Source organism: Callorhinus ursinus, unplaced genomic scaffold (assembly GCF_003265705.2).
Source record: "Callorhinus ursinus isolate GAN/ISIS: 27379988/994484 unplaced genomic scaffold, GSC_fseal_2.0 scaffold24, whole genome shotgun sequence".
Taxonomy (NCBI): Eukaryota; Metazoa; Chordata; class Mammalia; order Carnivora; family Otariidae; genus Callorhinus; species Callorhinus ursinus.
The window spans coordinates 19,969,584-19,989,602 of record NW_027397086.1 but is presented as its reverse complement, the minus strand read 5'-3'; the positions used below and the strand labels follow the sequence as shown (position 1 = coordinate 19,989,602).

At 41.3% G+C, this 20,019-nt stretch overlaps 1 protein-coding gene across 1 annotated transcript in view; it reads left to right on the top strand.

The window, feature by feature from the left end:
- Positions 1 to 16,285: 16,285 nt before the first annotated feature.
- The window catches only part of LOC112836697 (PALM2-AKAP2 fusion protein), a 280,648-nt gene continuing 276,914 nt past the window's right edge, over positions 16,286 to 20,019 (top strand). The window contains exon 1 of the mRNA XM_073876580.1: positions 16,286 to 16,599. The gene's annotated coding sequence lies outside the window, so the exon portion shown is untranslated. The remainder of the gene's footprint in view (positions 16,600 to 20,019) is intronic.

Genomic DNA, 20,019 nt, shown 5'->3' with positions numbered 1-20,019 from the left:
TTCCATGACCTTCATAGGTTGTTTGCCTGGGGATTCTGATGGTGCCTGGCACTAGAGAATGCAGGGTTGAAAAGGTTTAGGTGTTTTTCTTGCTATCGATTGCATTCTTTCTATTTATGCATTTTGGTTTGTGTCAATTTGGGTTTCTCTGAGTCCAAATATCAGAGCCTTTTTTCCCTTCTTTCAAACCTCTGGTAATTTTTCATGTGCATTTGTTCTGGATCCAATCATGCCAATATCTGCAAAGTGAAAATTGCCGCACCAGAATTAAAAGGAAGCTGGATCTCTTTGCTTTCTGGCATAAGTTGTTTCGGGCTCATCTTGTACTTTTTTAGTTCCAGTTCTGAAATGAGTATTCAATGGTCAGATTTCTTTTAATGATTGAATAATTACAGAATTCCTTTCTTCAGGACTTATAAAATAAGAAAGATTTGTCACGGGCGCCTGGGTGGCTCAGTCGGTTAAGCAGCTGCCTTCAGCTCAGGTCATGATCCCAGGGTCCTGGGATCGAGCCCCACATCGGGCTCCTTGCTCCGCGGGAAGCCTGCTTCTCCCTCTCCCACTCCCCCTGCTTGTGTTCCTGCTCTCGCTGTGTCTCTCTGTCAAATAAATAAATAAAATCTTAAAAAAAAAGAAAGATTTGTCACTATTATAAGAAAAGGTGGACACGAGATAAAAAGGAAAAGAAGCTATCTTGGTACATTTAGAAGGAAATCACAAAATTACACATCAACACTGATGCTTCCCAAAAGGAACAGATGGTGATCAATTACATGCCTTTATTCTTTAGCTGATCAATATCCTTTACAAATACTGGCACCTATATTTCCACTTTAAATTCTACTCCTTATCGCAATTAGCTCCTCTAACTTGCATAAGCACTGATATGAGTTCTCAGCTTATAAATATGAATCAGTTTCTGAGCAAATAAATGGATATATTTTGTCTACCTATAGAGATAGTTAATAAATTAGATTATAAGGATTCTTAAAATCTAATGGGGCAAGTGCCTTTTCCAGCTAGCTTTTATAATTTCAAAACTTAAGTGCTTATATAAATGTAAAGTAAGAGAAACTAAAAATTCTAAGTATGATTTATATAAGTTGACTGTATAAGAAGTTTTTCTTGCTAAAGCTGTAGCTCACAAAAACGTTTAACTGTAAGTTTCATTAACAGCCTTGGATACTAGGTTCGAAAATCAAATGGAAAAATTTGCTTTTAAACATGTTGAATGCTTTAACATATGGTAATATAAAGATATAGAAAATAGCTTCTTTTAATATTTATATACAAAATGCTTCTGAAAATTAGACTGATTTAATAAATTTGTTTAAAAACATTATTTCTTTACTCTGTGCCGGTCTTGGATATATTTTCTCATGAAAAGACTAATTAATTTTGAATTTCCTAAATTTTTAATACTGGTTTAGCTGATTAGGTAAACTAACATCCCTTTATTTAAGATGATAAAATTACAAAAGCATGTGTTCAACTAAGTTAAAATTTAAAAGGTAATTTCTTTATAGAAAGAGATATAATGTTTCTTGTAGACAAAAATAGCTAGTTCCTGCTTTTCTGCTTCAGGTTTTTTTTTTTTTTTTTTCCCAGAGAAAAAAGTTGATTGCTTTAGTTAAAGGTAGCCATTAATAGAAAAAGCTGATATACTGGTATAACATATTAAAAAATAAATATGAGGGGTGCCTGGGTGGTGCAGTGGGTTAAGTGGCTGACTCCTGGTTTTTGCTCAGATTGTGATCTCTGTGTCATGGGATCAAGCCCCGCGTTGTGCTCGGGGCTTAGTGCGGAGGCTGCTTGAGACTCTCTCTGCCTGTCCCCCCAACCCCGCATTCTCTCTCTCTCCCTCTCTCAAATAAATAAATCTTAAATAAGTGTGAGTATAGAAGATAATGGATATTTTATCTGTTTATCAAGGGAATTGCTACAGTTTGTTAAGATGGCAAACTTTATGTATTATGTATATTTATATTTTATACATTTATATGTATACATTTATACAGTCTTATACATTTCACAGGTGAAACAATCACAAATGCATAGAAAAGCTAGAAATACTACAAAGACCTTTTATTTCCCGAGCCATTTGAGAGTGCTTTGCCAGCCCAATGCCCTATCACTCTATCTAATGTGTACAATATTTCCCATGAACAAAGCCATTTTTCCATAAAACCACAACACAACCATTGGAATTGGGGAATTAACCTCGATGTTATCACTATACAGACCACATATAAACTTTCTAACAATATCCTTTATAGGAAAAGGACCTAGTTCAGAATCATGAATTGCATCTAGTTGTCATGTCTCTTTTGTCTCCTTTAGTTTGGAACATTTCCTCACTCTTTCTTTGACTCTCATGACCTTGACACCTTTGAAGATTATAGGTCAGTTATTTTTAGAGTGTCCCTCAGTTTGAATTTGTCTGATGTCTCCTCATGACTAACACAGGTTAAGCGTCATTGGCAGGAATATCACAGAAGTGGTGCTTGTTCTTCTCACAACAGCCCATCAGACGGTCCAAGATGTCCCTTTGTCCCATTACTGGTGCTGTTCACTTCAGTCACTTGGTTAAGGTGGTGTCTTCCAGGCTTCTCCACTGCAAGGTTCTCTTTGCAATAGCTCATTTGTCATCCAACCTAGCCACCTTCTTTCTCTCTGTCTCTCCCTCTGTCCCTCCCATCCTTCTATTACTATTGATTCATGGATTTCTATTTTATTTGGTGCGTTATAAACTGTTTCTATCATTATTTCTGTTGTCCCAAATTGTTTCCCTGAGGCCAAATCAGTGCAAGTTCGTTCCTGTGTCCTTCTGATGTGTTCTTCATTCTTTAAGTACTTCTTTGCTTTCTGGCATAAGTTGTTTCAGGCTTCATCTTGTACTTTTTTAGTCCCAGTCCTGAAATGAGTCATTTCTTCAAGGGGCTTTGGTGCCTTTTAATGGAGAATAATATCCAGAAATCCAGATCTGGGGACTTGGTGTCCTCACCTCACTTTTATTGGGGTGTCATTGTTCCCAGGCCCTCTTTTTGTGGACACAGCTAGAGAGAATATATGTTTGCATGTTTATATTCCATATACACATTACATATGCACACATTTGTATCTATATTAATTTCTATGTCTACCTATCTCTATATTAAAGACCATGAGTTAACACCAATATCTCTAATTCCAGTCCAACACCACAGGTTTCATTCTGATTTTCACTCTTTGTGTATTTATTGCTCCTTTTTCAGATACTGATAAACCTGGCTCCCATTACCCACCTGCATTTACTTATATGTTTGCTCTTCCTGACCAGTCTCCAACCTATGCCACCATCCTCATTTTGACTTGACTGATATTCAACTCTGATGGTAATACTAATATGACATTGTTTGATAATACCTCATGTATAAAAATAACCAAGGTATTCCTTGTTCTGATATACTATAATGCTTAGATATTTTATCATGTATATCATATATAAATGATATATAAAAATTATATATATATATATATATATATATATAATATAGCTTATTCTCTTCAGAGAGTCACCCTACTAGAGGTTTAAGAGTTAACATCTCTACCAATTGTGTCTTCAGAGTTGGTTGTGATTTTGACATGGTGTAAAAATAGAAGTAAACAAGGTAATGACTTCTTTTTTTTAAAAAAGATTTTATTTATTTGAGAAAGAGAGAATGAGAGGCAGAGAGCACGAGAGGGAAGAGGGTCAGAGGGAGAAGCAGACTCCCTGCTGAGCAGGAAGCCCAATGTGGGACTCAATCCCTGGACTCCAGGATCATGACCTGAGCCGAAGGCAGTCGCTTAACCGACTGAGCCACCCAGGTGCCCAAAAGGTAATGACTTCTTAGAGGCACTTCAAGAGCTGAAGAAATCTCAGTTACTAAAATTAAAGCCAAAGAAAATGCCCCAAATGACTGATACACCAATGAGTAACCATGGTGCATATGGGTTCCAGGATTCTGTGAAGGTAGAATGGGCTATGGTATGTTCAAATCAAAATGGTCCAGAGGCGCCTGGGTGGCTCAGTTGCTTAGGCGTCTGCCTTCAGCTCAGGTCATGATCCCAAGGGTCCTGGGATCAAGCCCCGCATCCGTCTCCCTGCTCAGCAGGGAGCTTGCTTCTCTCCCTCTGCAGCTCCCGCTGCTTGTGCTCTCTCTCACAAACACTCTCTCTCAAATAAAATCTTTAAAAAAACCCCAAAATGGTCCAAACTCTCAGAAGAGCTTACTGTTTACATTTAGCACTAATAACAACCCACTCCATACCTGAAACTCCTGGTTGCAGGAGGACCCATGCGACTTGCTTGACTCTCCATCTAACAAACTCTACTTCCTTGGGTTCTGACCCAGTCATTAGTGAGATTTCTTGGGTTTCTTGGTATTCTCACCTTGCCCTTCCTCAAGTTGCTGGTTCTGACCTCAGATTGTCCCTGAGTCTGGTGCCCTCCCCTCCCCTCTGTAGACTTGCCAGTCTGCACTTGCTTTGGTTATTGACTTGGCTCCTGCAGTGCCAATCAGGCAAAAGCCTCTTTGATTTAGCAAGGAAATCGAAAGTCACATGGTACAGAAGCAAAACATATTCTGGAACATTTTTGCCTTATAGCAAAGGAAGTCAAAGCCCAGAACTATTCTAAAGAGCATTGATTGCAAGCATTATATTTGGATGGGAGAATCCTATGATTTGTACAATGTTATATTTGGTCTGGTTAATCTGCAACTTTATACTGTAACTTTAATATTCATTTTAAAATTGATATTTCAAAGACTAATTGGTACCCAAATATTTTTCCCAAGACCAGTCACAGTGTCTGAATCTGAACATCAGAGATTCATTTGATGATAAAGGGAGCTTGAAAATATTTTTGGTCCTTAAGTTCCCTCCATGGAAATCTGAATCTCCATGGGAGGAGTGTAAGGCTAGGAGAGGGTCTGGGGTTCTTGAGATCAATTTCACTTTGTAGGGTCTTTTAAGGTCATTGCCCACTGTTTTTGTTTAAACTTCTCAGACACCTTCTAATGTTTTGGTTTTGGAGTGCTGTGCAAATGATGCTTATGAATATAGAAAATTAAAAGGGAAGTTATTTGTATTGTTGGAGACAAACACCGTTAGCTCAAGTTCATCTTTGTAAGCTGCTTAAGACCTCAAATTAAAGAGAGTACTTGGGGGAAGAGTTATTTGTAGTGTTAAATAAAACCATGGGTGAAGACAGGGGACCCAGAGAGTGGGGGGGGGAATAGGTTTGAGAGGCTTCAAGGACAGCTCGGGGGGCAGAAAGGCCATCCTCGGCAGAGAGGTTGATGATGGGACATATGCACTTCAGGCCACCATCTTGTATATGACACCTACAGTCAACATCTCTGTTGACTGGGTTTTGAGCCAGTCACCTCCAGGAGGAGAAGCTGCAGGGACTGTTGCCACCACTGAGTTCTGTTAAGAAGTACCCCTGTCCCCCTCCTGTCACTCATCTGCTTATAGGCCCTTTAAGTAGCTTGTTCTGACTTGTCCAGAAACCCATAACTCTCCTAAGAAAACTTGTATATGCCCTGACTTCTCCCCATTCCTAACAACGAACATCTTTTAAAGAAGCCCAGAGCACTGTCTACCCCCAACCCATCACTAAATAGCCATGCAGTAAATTGTATAAACCTGCAAGAAGCTGTGAGACATCCATGTGGTTTGGGAAATTCAAACCCATCACTCTTGATTCCTTGAAACAAAGGTTGTAAAGGGCCAAACATGGCCCTCTGATCCACAGGGTTATTTAGAAATTTTTAGTAGGTACACACCATTTTCTTGGGGGAGATTTTACACAAATAATTTTTTTTCCTTGGGAAAATTCAGAAGATCTGGACATACCAGACCTATATTCCTACATGGTGGTAGTTGGTTGGTGCTGAGTAGAGGTTATTGCCTCTAGATGGTATATAGATTGGTCACAGTCCCTACAGGTCCCTATTATCCCTGTACCCAGCCCATTTTATCATTTAAAATATGTGCCTGGTCTCTGTATGCTGAGTTTACAAAACTCACCTAAAACTATCCTTGGCTAACATCTTCACCAGGTGGGGATAAGTTCAGAGAAAATGGTACAGAGAGGATAGGAAAGCAGTAGGGAGTCTCTACAAACAAAATTATCCTCTTACAGAAAGTTGAACCAGACCCTCACTCCCTGCAGGCCACACAACCTTATCCTGATCTTGACTTGGACTTTCTCACTGACTCACGTTTACTGTCCAAGTCTGCATTTGTGTCAGCCTCAGTGGACACACATTGGAGATGTGGGCAGGAATATTCTCTCTCATTCATTAGAAAGATGCCAGGGTATACTTCCATTTTCCCTGAGCAGTCTGAGAGTTCCAAGACCAAGAATATTAGCTCTGGGAAGCAAGGAGAGAACCTACCCTTGCCCCATACCTCCTCTCAGCTTCTGTTTCCCAAACCTATGCCCCTGTGAAGGAGAATCAGGAAAAGTGTGGAGATGCCCCTGTACCATCTCTTTCCCAATATCTGGACTTCAACCCAGGAGTACCCACCCCACTCTCTGCTATTTTCATGTTGCAGTAAGTTTGTAGGAATAGAAGGAAGAAAAGTGGATATGAAAAAACATGGATTCTAGAAATCCAAGAAAGTAAAACAGACTTATCTTTCTTTCCTTTAAAAGTAGGTCATGTTCATATTTGGCATTTCAGTGTGAAATCTGATGGGTGTCATTGGCTTGAGTGGAATGGAAGTTAAGTTGCTGGGTTGAGGAGGTCAAGAAACTCTGAAGAAAGGATTTGCACAAGACATTCACATTAAGCCAGTGATATGATGATGGTATCTGGCTTACAGAGGAATTCTGGGAGTGTTAATGAATGTGAGTAACTGACAAAGGTAATGGGAGGGAATGGTTGGCATGGTTTACTTGGTTCAAAGGAAGATATTTAAAAGTTTTATCTGAGAATGGAGGTTTAATGAGGAGAAGGGGCAACTGGTAGCTAAGAGGATACCTCACCTAATTTATTGATCTTTCTACTGAGGGAAAGTTTGCTACCTGAAAATCAAATGATTTCTTATTGGGAGTAACTTACCTAGTTCTCTAGATTAACACATAACCAAATAGCACAACTTTTATTTATTTATTTATTTATTTATTTATTTATTTATTTATTTATTTATTTATTTTTTAAAGATTTACCCATTCGTTTGAGAGAGAGGGAATGAGAGACAGCACAAGAGGGAAGAGGGTCAGAGGGAGAAGCAGACTCCCCGCTGAGCGGGGAGCCCAATGTGGGACTCAATTCCAGGACTCCAGGACCATGACCTGAGCCGAAGGCAGTCACCCAACCAACTGAGCCACCCAGGCGCCCTAGCACAACTTTTGAATAATCAGTTACTTCACTTACTTTCCCTGAGCCCTCTGACACTATACTTTCATGGCTCTCTGGAACAGTATATTGTGGAAAATTAAATTCATTTCTCCTCAAATGTTGCTTCCCCTCTCCTGACTTCTCTGCACAGCTCTACTGTGAGCAGCTCAATGTATTTCAGAGGTCACACAACAAAATATAAGGTGGTCTTAGTCCAGAGGGAAATGATAAGCTGCTCATTTGTTGAGGTCAGAATCCTCTGGGGGCACCTGCAGGCTCCTCTTGAATGCTCTGGCTCAGTTGGTCTTATCATCTCTCAGTGAGTCATTTGAGCAGTGAGAATCAGGTGTGATGCCTTTCTCTTACCCACACATTCTGCACCCTGACATATTTCTTGACCCTCTTTCCTTTCTATGCCAACTCCGACTGCCCTAATTTAAGACCTTATCGTCTCCTGTCTAAACTATTGTAGCAGCTTTTAAACTAGCTCTCCAGCCTTCAGTCTTGTCACCCTAAATCCATCGTCCATGCTGTCATGGAGTGCCAGTACCTTGCCAACAGGACACGGAAGCAATAACATAAGACTGAGTGGGAGAAGTCATGATGCCCAACCTTCAGATAACACCTTCCTCCACATCACAATATACTGTCTCAATATCCCAGAGGGGAGGAAACCTAAACTATTTGAAATGTGGTAAACATGAATTATGATTACAGATGAAATCAGCTGTGTCAATCATGAAAATAGAAAAAGCTATTTGTTCTGTGTGCATCCCAAAACTTTTGAGGAAATTGAATTATCAATTAAGAGAGAGCATGAACGCCTCTTGCCTCGGTGTTCTGTGATTTGGAGGTGAGGAGAGGTGTGTTTGCAGTGTCATCCTGTCCCTTAGTTAAGCTTCTGCAGTCAATACCTCTGGCGACCTTCTTTAGTCTCACCTTTAACCACTTCCTTCATGACCACTGCATTACACAACTCCAGTGGGCATTATTACACTGGATTGTATGTAAATGATGCCTCTGGAGTTGAGGGGTCCTTCTCTTTGCCTTACATTCCAGTAAATGCCAAGAATATGTAGACCTCACCCTGCTGAGTCTTGTTTCTTTGTCTTTGATTTTTCTGGTCTCTCCTGGAAAATCTTTTCAGTAGTTTTCAGGACAATGCTTGGACACACAGACATACAAGACACACACGGATATGTGTACACACACACACACACACACACACACACACACACTTCTGGTTAAATGTTATTCATCCTTAAAGACATAGTGTAGGCATCAAACTCTTCCAACAAGCTTTTCCTATTTCACTACTCATCCCCACCTTTGTGATCACACTCACAACATTGTATTTCAATTTTGATTAGATACACGTCTTTCCTCCACTAAACCCTAAGATACTTAGGAGGAGACACCAGGTCTCAAGCATCTTGTAGTCCCAGTTCTTACCACAGTACCTGACTGCAGTTCAGATTTCCCATCCCAAGGCTGACCCATTCCCAGGATGATGAGAATGGAACTATACACTTCCTTCACTGGAAACCCTGCCCTACCTACTGGGGTGTGATTTTTTTCCCCTACCCCCTGAATGGCATTAAACACAATACTTGGTCCCACGCATATTCCAAAGGTCTACATTTACTGAGTATTAATACCAAATGCCAATACTTGTTGAGTATTAATAGTAATACCAATAGGTGAAATACTGAGAATCTAAACCAAGTTATACTGCCTCAGCCTTATCTAGTTCCTTCTCAGAATTTTCTCCAGCATCAAAGAGAAACAGATCTGCACACTTTTTTGGCTGTCGTGTGTGTGTGTGCATGTGTGTGTGTAAGTGTGCTTGTGTGAATGGCTCATGTTCCTGATCCCTGAGATAGGATCATACACACATGAACAAACACTATTATACAGGGCAGTCAATGCATACTTAGAGAAAGAAATCTTTCTATAGGAAAGACTTGGATTTGATAAAAGGTACATCCAAGAAAGTACAATTTTTTCGCTTCTTACATAAGATGATTTTTTCATTATTTTATTTAACAAATATTTATTCAGAACCTACTATGTGCTAGGCACTGTTTTAGGGGACATATGAGTGAACAAAATAGAAAAAGAAATCTCTGTCCCCATAGGTCTTACATTCTAATGGGTACTTGATTGCATTTGCAAAAGTAAAATGTTCTACTTACATTTCTTTTTCCTAGAGCAAAAGAACATTTTACCTTAAGAACAAATCCAAGTTTCTAATTCTCAGAAGGGAAAAAGGTTTTCAACTTTCAAATGATCCTCCTCAAAACAGGTTCCAAAAAAATCTTGAGATTCATCTTAGGTAGTGTTACTTTTAACATTGACATTTAATATTTGTATCAGGAGGTGAAAGTATTTAATGAGTATATAGATAAGTCAACCTTTAAAGATACCACCAAGTAAACAACTTCTCCAGCTTCATTCAGTATGATGAATGATAGAGCTGATAGGATTATACTAAATTAAGTATTAATGGCCTTATATCAATTAAACATCACCAACGTTTTCTGGCTCCCAGCTTAACCAATGTGCAGTGTAGCTGGGTGACATTGAACTGGTTTCTCTCTCATGTGTGATAAAGGGGCAGCTTTTCCTTGGCAAAGTCCCCTTGATGAGTCCATGGTGTCACTGGCGTTATCTCTGAGAGGTCATTGTTTATCTTCCATCATAGGTCAGACTTGGCAGTGGTGAAATAAATGTTCTTGCTACATCTGTCCATACATAATCATGGGCTGTTCTGAACACATACGTCATTTTGTGGGTGGGTGAGAGGATTATAAAAACAAAAAACAAATAGGCCTTTTCAGCTTTTTGAACTAAAAGAAAACAATAAATGTGTTTCAACAAGAAGGATGATCCCAGGTCAATTGTAGAAGTTTGTGTTGGCTGATGGACTAGGTAAACCCCAGAATCCCCTCCATCATCAATAGACTGTGATTCCGAGAATCATCCATGAATCAGAAGTCAGTGCTATTAGTGTCTTGTCTGAGCATAGTCATAAATATATAGAGAAGTCAATAGAAAGACCATGAAGAAGAGAGATAAACTTTGCCTGTGTTTAACCAAAGAAAAGAACTCCTTGCATTTTGTCAATATCCTTCCTGTCACAATATATGGGTTAATTTTACAGAGCATCAGAATTACAAGAAGCCATTTGAGGTGACATATTTTTAGAGAGGACTTATTAATGGTGGAAGAAGAGTGAAACATGAAATCTAGTAGTGCCTCCTCCATATTAACACCAGCTCTGTAAGCCAAGTGGGAAATCTATAGATGAAACTCAGTAAATTATTTAATTACACTTCCTCACTCCCCACATGTACAGCTCTAGATGAACAAATACCCAGTTTCTGTTAAAGATGTTTCTTTCCCACATATCTCTAAATAGTAACATGGAAGTAAAAAGGTAAAGCGGTATGTTATAAAATATAAAAACTACATAAAGCTGCACAGGACATATTACGTCTAGGAATAGAGTTAAAATCCAGTAATGCCAGGTAAATTAGAAAACTGCCTGTTTTTATATTTTAATGATCAATCTAATGATTTGCTTTGGGTTTGTTAATGTATTTGAATGATGCCTTGAGCTTGACAAAATGATTGTGCCTATTTTTATTTCCTTCCTCCCCCGTTAGACACTTAAAATTATAGTAGTATCTCCATTAACCAAACATTGATGAGAAATGAGACTGAACAGGAACCCCGATGTACTTTCCAAATAACTAAATTTTAGCCTAGCTGAAAGATAAACATTAAAAACCTAATATTAATGGGAACATTTGAAAGCCTGTTTAGTCTTAAACACAGATGCTGAACATGATTATCCTGTGATGTTCTCAGGAGCTACTATGACTCTCAGTTCCTACACTGAATGATTGCATGCTGATGTTTTTGTTTTGTTGTCCTATGCGCATTTTCATGTTTCTTCCTCAGTTTTAGCTGTTACTTCCCAAAGTAACAGCTTTCCTGATCCTCTCCAACCTCTTCAAATTGTGTGTTTCTAATTCTAGTGACCAAAAAACCATTCAACCAAACATACTAAGTATTATATCCAAAGTAATCATATTCAGAATTTTGTCTGTTTTGAATCAGGAACACTGAGGTCACACAGTGAGAGGCATGGACCTAATCTCTATACTTCACACACCACTCCCAGCCCATAATTCTGCCTGTAGTCTGAGGCAGATCCCCACAGCCCATCCATGGTCCCCAGTTTAAGAATTCCAATTCTAAAGCTTATGCTTTATGCTTAGATAGCATGTTGGGTCTTCTCTCAGCTGGCTTATTCTCTTTTTAGACCAGGAGGTTGAGGACTTCGGTTTTGTTTATGAATTTGACTCTTGTTGACATGTGACCCAAGTAAGTATTTAACTACTCTAAGCTTCAGTTTCTTCATCTACAAAATGGGGATAATAATAACTGTTCCACAAAACAATCACAGGATAAATAGAAAACAATGTGTGTGGGAGCAAGTGGCAAACTCTAGGCTAGTAGAACTTAGCCTGAGGTCCATGGACAATGGGTGGGCTTCAGGGGGTCTGCAAACCACCTGATATTATAAGAAAAATGTGGGTTTGTGCCACCTGTATGTTTTTCTTGGGAGAAGGGTCCATAGTTTTTGTCAGATACTCAAGGAGGTTATGACCCTAAGGAGGTTGAGAATAATCGCTTATAGCATGGACTTTATGATATCACTCTTTTATTTCCTGGTTCTAGACTAGATTTCAGATGGGTAAAGTTGTTAAGGTATTGACTTCCAAGTTAGAGAGGTGTTAATGTGTATTTGGTGTACTAATAGTATCTAGTGAGCTCAACTGAAATGAATAAACTATTAGAGAATGTGTGTGTTGATGTATCCACATAGCCATACCCTGCTACTTTATATGCTATGTATGCTACTTTACTATGTTATATTATTGATATATCATTTTAAAACACAAATAGTATATCATCTAGTGTAACATTCTCATTTCATCAAAGAGAATAAACAAGTAGATCTTCATAGTGTCTACACTTGTATTAGTTTCACCTCTTTAAAGGGATGCTGTGAAGATAAATATATAGCTGTTACAATGTTTGGAATTTCAGAGGAAAGTTACAATACAATAATAATGATATGGTGACAGTAATAATTATAATTTATTTTAGCTACTATAAATTGAATGTCTACTAAATTCCAGGCACTGTGCTAGACATTTTGTATACACTGTATCTAATTTTCAAAGCAACCTTTAAAGATTGGCATTATTTTCCTCATTTTATAGATGAAGAAACTTATGAGTTAGGTTAAGAAATATGCCCCAAATCACAAAGCTAATAAATGACCAAGCTGGAATTTTAACCAGATTCTGTTTGGCTTTAAAGTCTGTTATTTTTTCCTACAATTAAATGTAGCAGTGATATATTTGTGACTTTTAATAAGGTATAGGCCAGTCCTGTAAAATGAATTAATTCTTATTTTTCTACTGCATTTGAAAATTATAATAGCAAAGAGACGAACTTCAAACAACTTAGGGTGCACCTACAATGCAATCTGACCTTTATCTTAAAGTTAAGAGATGGCCATTGAAAGGTGTTAGGCAAGGGGATGATATAATTAGTTCTTGTGTCTTTGGAAGATTGCTCTGGCTGTACAGTTGGATGAGTTGGAATTCATTAAGATGTGATTAGAGGCAAAGAGGCCAGATGGGAGGCTGTTTTATCAGCAGCAGTGAGGATAGACGGGAGTGAGTGGGCTCTGTGACTCTTCAAGAGGTAGCCTGGATAAATCTTGATTGACTGGATATGGGAGGTCAAGATAGTGACGAATCAAAGAAGGTGCCCAGGTTTCTGAGTGGACATTTCCCTCTCTGTTGTTAGGATAGGTGTACAGGTTACTAGGAGGAGATTTACAGGTGAAAATGGTAAGTGCTTTTTGGACATATTGGATTTGAAGTGTTTGTGAAGATATTACAAGGGACTTTGGATATTCCATTTGAAGATGAGAAGAGTGATGGGGGCTGGAGATTTAGTTTTGGAAATGAGCACCAAAAAAGCAGCTAATTAAAGCCATGGAAGTAGATAAAATTGCTCAGGGAGGGTATGTATGGTCAGAAGGGAAGAGAGTTTAGACCAGATCCTGCAGAAGAACACTAACATCTAAAAGACAAGAATCAGAGAAAGGGTAGCTAGAGCTGTGACAGTATGGGGTCATCTAGGACAATGTTCCAGAATAGAAAGTAAAGACCCAAGGTCTTTACCCAAAAGAAGTGAAAACAGATGTTCACACAAAGCCCTGTACTTGAATATTTATAGAACTTTATTAGTAATTGCCACAAACTGGAAACAATCTAAATATGCATCAACTGGTGAATGAATAACTAAATTGTAGTGCATCTGTACAATGTACTCAACAATGAAAAGAAACTGCCTCTACACACAACATTGATGACTCCCAGAAGCATTTGCTAAGTGAAAGAAGCCAAATATAAAAGGCTACATACTGTTGATATGACAGTCTGGAAAGCAAAACCACAGAGACAGAAATCAGGTCAGTGGTTGCCAGGAGCTAGAGGTGGGAGAAGGGGACTGACTCTCTACGGACTCAGAGGTACTGTTTGCGGTGATGGTTATGTTCCTTATCTTGATTATGGTGGTGGTTACGTGAGCGTATAATGTATCCAAACTCTTAGACCTGTACACCTAAAAAGGATGAATTCTACTTTATATAAATCATGTGTCAATAAAACCAACTTAAAGAAAAAAAAACAAATACAGAAGGAAGTGGTCAAAATGTCAAATGCTGCTCATAAATCATGCAAGAAGAGGCTGGAGATGTGCCCATCGCGTTTGGCGTTAGTAACTCTATAGGGAGCAGTGTCAGTGGCATGGGAGAGGCAGAAGCTAGATTGCTAAGTGTTGAGTAAGAAAATACTGCTGGTTGTCCTCCAATACCCATTTTCTCCTTCTTTCATGGGAATGGAGCCCTGAATTTCTGGCTAGGCTCATGACTATGCAGAATGAAGACTGCCCAGTCTCCCTGGAAATTGAATATGGCCCCGTGACTGAATTCTAGCCAAAGAGATGTAAGTGAAAGTGTCCTGAGGCAGCTTCTGGGAGCCTTCCATAAGAGGAAGCAGTTGGCATGCTTCCTTAGCCCCTTCTTCTTTGCTCCTTCCACCTTTGTGGTGGTTGGAGTGCAGACATGATGGCTGGAGCTGGAGCAGCCAGCCCTGACTATGAATGACCTCAGGAAGGGAGACCACAAATGACAGAACAACATTTTGGAGGAGCCTGGGTCTCTTAGCTCTTTGGGAGATACTAATCCAGTCCAGGACTGCTTATTTCTGAACTTTTAAGAGGGAGACAAATCTCTTTCCTGATTGAGACTCTTAATTACTCACAGTTGAGTTTAATCCAGTAAGCTACTGGGACCAAATAGGAGGTGAGGATGGAGAGATGGTGAGTATGGGCAAAGTTTTTAAGAACCTTGACTGTGAAGGGGAAGAGTATAGATAGGATGGTAGCTGGAGAAGGACATGGGTCGAGGGAGGGTCTTATGATCTCCAAATTCACACCAGATTCTCTGTGAATGGAGACCTGGAGATGACCCAGAATCTCTTTCCACAAAACAACCCTGTGAATCTTCACTAAGATTGACTTTGTGGCTCATTTTCCAGAGGGGAAGGAGGAACAATGCATTCCCCCAGAACATTTTGCACCCATCTCCTTCTAGCCCCTTGATTGTGCAGAGCTCTTTCCCGTCTAGAATCACCCGGCAAGCTGGGGCTGCATTTCAGAGCCTGTCCCCTCTCAGGCCAGTGTCTTCAGGGGTCCTTTCCTGAACACCTGACCTTAGCAGATCCACTTCCCTTTTATTCTCCATTGGAGTATTTTTTTAACTGTCTTATTAATTTATAGCTCATATACCATAAAATTCACCCAGAAGGTACAATTCAGTGCTTTTTATTATACTCACGAATTCCTGTAATCATCATCACAGCTTAATTTTAAAACATTCATCTTGATATTTTATTACCTAATTTTTTGAGCAATATTTTCAGCCTGTGATGATGTTTATTTTTCTCTTTCTCTGTGCTTTGTCTTTCTGCTTTATCTGGTGAACTCCACTAGGGCAGGGACTGTGATGACTATGGTTAGGGCTGCATCCTTAGCACCTGCAGACACTTACTCACAGAGGGATGGGGCAGCAGGGCACAGTGAAAGCCTAACGCTTGTCCTGTCTATTCTTCATTGCAGCAGGTGCAGGGCACCTGGATGGGAGCCAGGTTTACACTTAGGCAACCATTAGGAGTAGGGAATCCTCAGAGCTGGGGTATAAGGAGGGACTATATGCCCTAGGGGGACTTATAACTCTGGGGTGGGGCCATGGTAATTTGGGAAACCATATTCAATGTATCTATTGTTTTCAAAGAACGAACTAGGGAAAGGAACGCTGGACAGTACCGTCTTACTGGGCAGGAATACGCAGACTATGGAGTGATAAGAAGGGCGTGGGGTAGCCAAAGGGATGAAACACCGCATTAACGCGCCGCCAAGCAGAGTTTTCCTTGGGAAACTCAGACGGTTGCCCGCTGGGCTGGCACAGCGGCGTTTCCGAACTCCTGCCCGGCCCGCTGGGGGCAGTACTTGTTATTTGCAGGGGCCAGACGCTTCTTTCTTTCCCAACTTCCAAGCCTCGAGAGCTGCAGCCTTGCGGATGACTCAATCATTTCCCTGAGCCCTCTGGGCTGTGCCACCGCCACAGCGGCCCCTCACCCCTCTCCCCTTCCCGCCCCCCCCTCCCCCGCCGCCCGGGTTCAGCGCAGCGCTGCCTATCCCAGGGGAGCAGCCGGCGCACCTGGCGCCTCGGGCGCCCGGGCCCTGCGCGCTGGTGGCCACACCGCCCGGCGCGCAGCGGCCAGCGCGCTCCCTCCCGAAACATTTAAGTGGAGTGGCTTGTCTAGCGCCCAGCGAACAACATTATCCAATTGCTTCCCGTTTTATTCGCAGGCTGGGAGCTGAGAGAGCCTGAGCGTTCACTTTCAACCCTTAAGGGGAGGAGGGGGTGCGGGCGGGGAGGCGAGAAGCTCGCGAAGCTTGCAGCTCCACCTCGCGCGCGGCGCGGCCAGAGCGCCCGGCCCCGGCAGAGGCGAGCAGCGCCGGTGAGCCCCGCAGCAGCGCGCCGGGCCGCCCGGAGCCCCGCGACGGAGTGAGTATCCCCGCGCGGCGCGCGCCGCTCGCTGCCCTCCTCTCGGCCGTTGCCATGGCGACCGCGGCAGCAGGCCGATCCCGGCTCTGGTCCCAGTAGCTGATGGGTGTTTAATTTCAGCCCAGTGTGTACGCGGGGTGTTTCTATAGCAGCAGCCGCGGGGGCCGGAGCCAAGGGGTAGGAGCCCCGGGATGCGTGGTTTTGTGCCGCTACCTCTCGGCCAGCAGGGCCTCGGGAGGGGATGCGGCTGCTAAGGAGGGAGGCACGTTCTTGGCTTCCCCATCCCTGCCCCAAGCTTCCGCTTCTCAGGGAGTTGACTGCAATAGCCATTACTTCCGATTCCTAACCATGTCAGCATTATTGGACTGCAGTTAAAAAAAAGGGGGGGGTGTCACTGCGGATCGGAAGCACATGTGGTTCGGTGTGAAGCGTGTAATGGAAGGAAGATGAGTTAGTGGGTAATATGAGCCAGAGCTGCAATGCCCTGGCTACTAGAAACCATCAGACGGCCCAAAATAATGGATTTGTCCCTGGGGTAATTGAGAAATGAGACAGAAAGGTAGGCGCAGCAGCCGGAGATTGAGTCACAACGTTTGGCACCGTGGGCACGGCACGGCACGGGAGGGCTGGGGAAGAGAGGGCAGGGAGGCAAGGGGGCGTTAACCAGAAAAGACACAATAAAGGGCTACAGTTGTGGGTTCGAACTGGGGTTTCTTTCTCCTCAGGCTTTGCATCTCCGTGTTGCTTTTTGGGCACTCTCCCAGGCTGCTGCCGCAGCAGGGGCACTTTGACAGGCGACAGGCTCCAAGAAAGGGTCAGTTCTGGAGCAGCTCTTAGATACTGCTCACTTGGTCAGCTTCTCCGCCTCTTCTCTTCACAAGGTACTCTCTGACGTTGGGGCTGTATGAAATCATATTTCAGCCTGACGATAACGTCCGGTTTTCAGGTATCAGGACCTTCATGCCAAACCCAATAAACCCTAGACGCAGCTTTTATCCCTCTGCATATCTGATTGTGTAGGTGCAATTTAATCCTCACCAACACGGCTGCTAAAGCAGAAGTAAGAGATGGTGTGGCATTTTAGGAGTGAGGAGTTGTAGGTTTCAGCCCCTGCCTTGGCTGGTATTAGTGCTATTGATTTCCTATACTAGTAATTTAATGTCTCTGAGCCTCAGTTTCCCTGTGTATACAATGGAGACAAAGATGTACCTGCCTTACTTTTTAAGCCTTGTTGAGAGGATCAGATAATGTTTCTATCTCTGCTAAAGGGCTTTGTAAATTGTAAGGTGTATACAAATTTAAGGAGTTAATGATTAAGTCTTTGGAATCAGTTTGCTGGATTGAGTCCCTGTGTACTTTGCTGAATGACGTCAGTCTCTCTTGGGCCTCATTTCTGGCAAGAAGAATAATAACTATTTCATGCAATTTTTGTGAAGATTAAACATATTGATACATATAATAGTCTTCGAGCCTGGCACAAAGAAAGCTCAATAAATATCATCTATTATGTATACGTATTACCTATTGTCTATTATTATTACTGTGGTCTCCAGCACTCTCCATTGACATTTTGTGGGGTCTCAGGTTGGCACCAAGCTGGTTTTTTTTCCCCCTCCAGACAATGTATAAAGAAACTTAATGCCCCAAGGGTAACTGAGAATAACACAATTCTCAAGATACCATGGGAGATATGGAGAAGCAACCAAAAGACATAGCATACTTGGGTACAAGGAGCAGAAGCTGGACAACTTGGCCTCTGGCATATTCTATTCTTATTGCCATTGCTGTTTGTTTAGACAGGGAGACTGTCCTTAATAAGAGAATGAATGTAGGTCTAGTCATCGCACTATGGAAGGTTATGGGGTACCCTGGTTGTTTGCTAGGGCAGTAACTTTCATCTTTACCATCTCATGTTGGTACACTAATGGATTGCTTATCTTCCAGACTTACAACTTGAGTGCTCAATAACTGTGGAACAGCATAAAGAATTTGTAAGTTTCCTTCCTCAGACCCTCCCACATTTCCTCTCCATCCTCCAGCTAAGTTTTTGTTCCAGGTGTGCTGACCTCCCACACTCTTTCTCTCCTTCCGCAGAATCCACATAGGTGCCGCAACCAGCCCCCTTCTCTCCTGATCAACACTGCTCTGGCTTTTCTGTTCCCCTGGGACATCCCAAAGTCCTTCTCACCTTCCAGTTAACCTCCTGCATTTCCAACTATCTGTTCTCTGTCCCACTTCCTTTGCTTCATTAACATAATTAACTCTTAAACTCTTTTTCTCTCCTTTCAGAATACCACCTCTTCCTGTCTTGGGTCTAACAAAATTTCTCAAATCCTATTCTTCCCCTCAATCTAAACCCTCTCAAAATCTCGTCTTAGATAGGACAGGCTGCTTTAAATATCAGTGAGATGGGGACTCAATTCTTCTTACTTACTGTGTTCAACTTATGTTCATGAAAAACAGTTAAAAGGGGGAATAAAATTCACTTCCTTCTTTTATTTTTTCCTTTAACTAACAAATACTTGTTAGTTAGATTAGCACTGGTCAACAAAGCAGTCATGATTCTCATCATCTGAAGTTCATAGTCTAATGAAAAGGTCGATGTTAAAGTAGTAAATACAAATGAATATATAAATACAAGGTGCAATAAATGCCATGGAGGGAAATGCACAGAGAAAATAACAGGAAGGGGATATAGGTTAGATTAGGGTGTCAACAAAGCCTCTCTGAGGAACTGATATCTAATGTGAGATCTAAAGGATGAGTAGGAGTTGGCAAGGTGAGGAGTAGAGGGAAGAAGCACTTTGGGCTGAGAAAGCAGCATGTGCTAAGGCCCTGAGGCAGGAGAGATCCTTGGCAGGTTGGAAGAACTGAAAGAAGGATGGTATGGCTGCAGTTTGGCAGTGAGGGGAAGATGGTTTAGAGATGGGGCTAAGTGTAATGTGGAGCTTCCAAGGAGCTTTATGATTGGGTGTGATGATAATTGTCTTTTACAACTTCAAAGCTAAAAGCTAAAATTACCTTTCCTTCTGAAGGTATATAAAATGGGTAGCATAGAAAATGTGTCATAGCATATCAGATAAAGGGTTAGTATCCAAAATCTATAAAGAACTTATCAAATTCAACACCCCCAAAATAAATAATCCAGTTAAGAAATGGACAGAAGACATGAACAGATATTTCTGCAAAGAAGACATACAAATTGCCAACAGACACATGAAAAAATACTCAACATCACTCATCATCAGGGAAATACAAGTCAAAACTATAATGAGATACCACCTCACACCTGTCAGAATGGCTAAAATAAACAACTCAGGAAACAACAGATATTGGTGAGGATGCAGAGAAAGGGGAACCCTCTTACACTGTTGGTGGGAATGCAAACTGGTCTAACCACTCTGGAAAACAGTATGGAGG